Raw genomic sequence first — 5,855 nt, 5'->3', positions numbered from 1 at the left:
TAGACTAAGCGATTTAAAAAGTCAAAAGAGGATTGGCTGTTAAATTATAACATGGCTTCATGGAAAAAAACGCTTATTTGAATATTTTTTGGGGGAAAGGTGTATACTTCTTAGACTTTTGTCACTTTTGCTACTTTTAAACTTTACGGAATTTGGCAAAAAATTGTAGATTGGAAAAACGTTAAACGTATATCTGATTTTGAAGATCATTCTGGATCTTGTTTAAAACCTTCGTAATGTAGTAAAAATATTTGCCGTACGACAAAAATCGAAGCAAAAAATGATATAAACCTTTTATATGTTTTTTTTCAAACCAAAAAACAATTTTGTTATATTGGGAACCAAAACATTACACAGGAAGCATTTTAAATTTTTTGCAACGTACGGGTTTCCCTTTCCCTCACATTTGGTGGTAAAAGACGATGAAAAATTCCCAGTAATGACGTATTTGTGACAAAAAGTTTCAAAAAAAGACGAGAGTAAATATCGTTGTGTGGCAAAAACGAGGGGCCAATTTTGACGTCGGGATTGTAAATATAGTTACGGGAAAGTTGTTTTTTTAAATTTTTGATTTCATGATTTAAGGAGACCGAGAGGGAGAGGAGGAGAGAAAAGAATGGGGAGGGAGGGGGAGAAGAGGGGAAGGGAGAGAGGGGGTTCAATAGGGAGAGAGAATGAAAGAGAGGGTAAGACATGGGCAGAAGCGCAAACAAATAGAGAAAATAAGACCCTAAAGAAAGCCCACACGTCAAAAATTGAAAAATGTTGAGGCTCGGTTGTTGAGCCTGTTATGTACGTACTGGGCCACTAGAAATGACATACAGCGATAGCAGGGAGAGTAAATGTATCACTAAAAATACATTTTTATTAACACAGATGCTTTCAATAATATTTCATAATATTTCTTATTTGCCCTTATTTTTTATTTTTTATTTAGAAGGAACACCCGCGGATCTTAAACAGAAGACAAAACCAGATGCGTCTATAAAATAACGTTGGTATTTAGAAAAGACAGTAAAGACCGTGATGGTAGTATTTCTGTCTTGATTTCACTCTCGCAGTAGTTAATTAATATAAACAAACGATGAAATTGAATAGTAACTTATTCAACATAACAAGTTAGTGCAATTGATTGATTAACTGATAAAGTTAACTGAAGTTTTTAGAATTTAGCTATTCAAAGTATATATCACTTATTGTAATATAGACGAAGTTTTTCAACTTGTTAATATGCTATGAAAAATCATAATCGGACAAAACATTTTGCTAGAACTAATTTGCTGCGTTTGATTTTGTTTGACTTCCTTTCTCCTTTTCAAGACCCCACTAGTTTGGTCGTAATATTAGGAACAATCGTCGGCGTTGTTATTGCCGTTATTGGCATAGCCACTGGATTTGCTTGGCGTTTACATGTCCGGTATTTTTTTCTTATTTTCTACTTTTGAAACGATGATTATTAAATTATTGTTAATAAAGAATTGTTTTGATTAACAGTATATCCACTTCTATTAATATTTACTGGGGTGTCAATATATAAAAAAATTTTTGACGTAAATAAAACCCTTTTTTAATTATTAAAATCGTGGGATCTTTTTTCAAATATTAATAAAATTAAATTGGCGCGCTCTAATTTATTCAAATACAAATTAATTTTCAAAAAAAAGGCCCAAAAGAAAGCGGCCCGGGAATTAGTAAGTTTCTTGGGTGGCCCATCAGTTCAAGAAAAAGTTTGATTAAAAAATTTTTGCTTTTGGACACCACAGGTGAAGACATTTTTAAAAAATAAAACATATTCACTTAGGGAGTTTAAAAAAAACGACTTTTTACCTTTACAAAAATTCTCATCCCCCATTATTTTTTCAATGTTCAAAAAAAAGTTTACTTTCATCAATAACCTACTATCACCTTTACGCAATAAAAGCTGACTGTTAATCACTTTAAGTAAAGTATCCTTTAATATAATTCGGTGTAAGAACTATGTATCCCTGTGTTGTTAAAATGACGATTAATGTGATTTTTGAAATGCAGAGCCAGATCGTTATAAGCAATCGCTAAAATGATAGCTTTACATTCATTTTACAAGATACCTGTATTTATGATTAATCTTAAACCATGTTTTCTTTTATATCACTTTTATATTACATTTTTTTTCTATATGATCATGCTTATTATTTATCTTGTGCACTTTCATAGAATTAATTTTACTTAATTGTATATATTTTCCTACTTGCTTACTTATAGTGTTGTAATAAGTGTGGCATCATATGTTGACTTTCTTCAAGATAAATTTAGATTTAAAGTGACATTATTTTTTTCTATATTATTATTGTCAAGTTAGCTATATTGCCTTTATATTTCAAAAGATTCCGTCAAAAATGGGTTTGACAAAACGGTTGATATTGGAAAATGTTTAGGATAAAATTATAATTCTGCCTAAAATTTAAAAAGACTGTCCCACTCTTTTTAAACTAATTTTATGGGTAAACTATAATGGACTTTACAGAAATTTCATTCAGATCTGTTTGTATTTTATTGTTCATTCGAAATCTAAAATTCTTAAATCTGAAAGGAATTATGGCAAATGAAACTTATTTAGATTTCACCCGTTAACTCACTATAATCCTGGATGGCGTAATGTCACTTTAATAAGTTAAAATATTTTTATGTAGGTCTGATTTCTGCTATTAAACGGTCAATTAATTGGTTCTGTTTTTCGTTGGTCGGGGGTTGTTTGGTTGGTTTGAACGCCGATTTTGTACACTTAGTAATCTCTCTCGTCGGCCTGTAGTGATCAAAGCTTTTCCAAATATCGAACAGTAATAACCAAAATTCCTCAATTAACGACTATTACACCATATGATTTCTGAAAATACAGCGGTTTGAGACAAAAATTTGACTATAAGACTCAATAACTAAATCAATTGTCACGGAAAAATTATCGTCTAGCTTGACAAGGGAGAAAAAAAACGGCCCCCGGATTACAAGTCAAAAAACAATTGTTAACGAGTAACAGGGTTAAGTAAACGGGCCAAAAATATTTTATTGTTACTGTAAAAATTAAAAAGAAATGAAAATAAAGCGCATACAGCTGTTATGGCATTAAATTATAATCAGCATAAATAAGTGTAATATTACTCTGAAATTAGCAGAGAGAATGTGAGCGACGAAAGTAAAGCCGATTTTGTGATCAATGCACCGAAGACCCCTTGTATCCATAAAAGGGCTTTCTTATCTGTTTCCTTTTATATTATATACCAATAGAAAGGGGGATGTCTAGTTATACCCAATATAAAACAAAAGGTTTTAAAAAAAGTTTGTTAATACATTTTATAGAAAAAAAGAATTTTTGAAACCCTTTTTTTAAAAACCCTTATTTTAGGAGTTCCCCCAAAGTTATGTGAAAACATTTGTCATTAAACAAGAAAAATTTTATTTTGTCAGTTCAGGGTCTTTCAAAAAAAAGACCCGGGGCATTTACTAATTTATATTTTTTAAATCGAAATTTCCCCCCAGTAAAATCAAAATTTCTGTTCCGGACAAATTTTAGAAGGTTTTTATGGTTTTTTTGTTTTATAAAAAAAGTGGCATCTTTTTATGAAAAGGGGTTTATGCGCTGAAAAAATTGTCTAAAATATGCAGATTCTAAGGCAAGGGCAAACATTAACTTCTTTATAATGATGATTCTCTTTGCAATCCATGGTCTTTTGCCAGACTTTGTAGCACAAATCTTGATTTGGTGTTTTCATTTTTGCTCTCGTAATTTGTCACCGGTCACAAAATAAAAAAAAAATGTACATTGTAACCTGGATACTGTTTAAGCAACAATTTAGCACAGTGCACTCAAGTTTTTACTGCTTATTTGTCAGAAAATGGGGAATCCGTCGATCGCAGAATTTTCTCAACTTCAAATAACGTTTGTGAATGGTATGGAGATGATAACGATCGGGTTTATATTTCATCGGTATTGACTACTTCGTTCACTTTAACAACCATCTTGACAGGCGTTCCTGTTTTAGGTCTACGGGTATGTAGTGCGTCTTTAGTTGAATCTTACACTGATTTGAATTTATTAAACCATCAAATAACTGATGAAAAGTTCATACCGTCAATATACAGAATAGATGTCATCAAAAATATATGTACACCCTATACCTAGAAGACAATGATTCATAAAACAAGACCGTAGTTCAATGGCATACTCTGATCTTCAATGTAACGAGCTATAAACACAGTCGGATCTTAGTTAATTTGGTACCAATGTAGTATTATCATGTATATCTTCCCAATAACTTTCAGTTCCTCGTGTTTTTCACAATCTTCAACAGTATAACGTTCTAGATAAATTCATATTAGAACACTCCTTCCTCGTATAGGAATGTCGGAATCGTTGAGGGTTATTTTTGGATGAAAAATATGGTAATAAAATCAAGTTTGAAGGCTGGTTTGTTAGGAAATGAAACAATGTGCACTCTTTTTGAAAAGAATACCCACTAAACGAATTAGCTGACAGAGAATAATACAAATTAAATTTTTTGCAAGTACTTTTTATTAATTGCATATTTTATTTTTAATCCCTACAGTCATTGTAGTAATTTTATTTATATAACTGAATAAATTATTCGACAGCTTTTATTTACAATATTTACTTGTTTGGATAGGTAGTATTTTATTGCCAAAAAACCACAAAATCATAAAGAATGATACGACATTACTGATGACTTTATGCGTCATTGTCTTTACAACGTTTCTTTCGTTAATATCTGTAAGATAAATTAATAAATTTGTTGTAACTGGCAACCCATATCATCAGGACATACCCATAATTATTGATCACCAAATGTCGCTACACATTACTGTTTTCTAATCAATAAAGTAACCTAAGGCTTTTGAAGTGTATCTCTCTTTTTTTTCTTTCTTTTTTTTCTTTTTTTTCCCCTTTTTTTATGTATGTTTGTTCAATTTATGATCATAAATTATAACGCAGGTCTGTTTTTTTGTTTATCTTTTTATTTCATCAAAAAAAAATCTTAATATTTTTAAAGAAAATGTCCCTTAACCCAATTTCTTAACATTATTGGAGAAAAATATTTTGGTACAAAACAGTTTGATTTTGGAAACACTTAGCATGAATGAAGTCACCAATTTTTACCGAAAACTTTGCATACTTTTTTAAATTTAATTAGTTTTTCATGTACGCTAGATTTTTATATCAAAAATTTTTTCAAAAAAGCAAAAAGGGGAAAAAACCCAAAAAAAATTTTTTAAAAACTTTTTATTTTTTATGCTTTATTTGTAGAGCAGAAATGGAAAAAAAATTATGTTTTTAAACATTTGCTGTTCATTTTTCGGGAAACCCATCTAAAAATAAAGTTTAAAAAATTTTGAATAAATAAAATTAAAATTCAAATAAAACAGACAGGTTTAATTGGGGTAATTCCAAGACAATTTTAGTAAAAACTATCAAATAAAAATTTTTAAAGAGGGTCTTAAATAATGGTAAAAAATAATGATAAATAAATTTTAAGTCGATACCACTTTTTATCTATTCTTTAAGGGAAACCGGGAAATTTTTTTCACTTTATTAAAAAAAGACCGGTAATTTTCTGCTTTAAATTTAAAAATAATTTTGTTTTTTATTTAAAGAAAACCCAAAAAACCCATTTTGTTAACCCCCAAAATGCTTGAAAATACAAAAAAAGTTTTTTTAACAGTACAAAAATATGCGGGATAAACATCGGCAAAGGTAAAATATTTTTCCCAATTTGCGCCCCATTTTTTCCCAACTGAAAAGCGATCATCTAAAAAAATTTGTTCGCTTTTTTTGTAAGCACCCCCCTCACTTTGCTTTGTTTGCC

The sequence above is a fragment of the Ruditapes philippinarum genome, unplaced genomic scaffold (genome assembly GCF_026571515.1).
Source record: "Ruditapes philippinarum isolate M1 unplaced genomic scaffold, ASM2657151v2 ctg10658_1_1_1_1, whole genome shotgun sequence".
NCBI lineage: Eukaryota > Metazoa > Mollusca > Bivalvia > Venerida > Veneridae > Ruditapes > Ruditapes philippinarum.
This window is presented reverse-complemented; position numbering follows the sequence as displayed.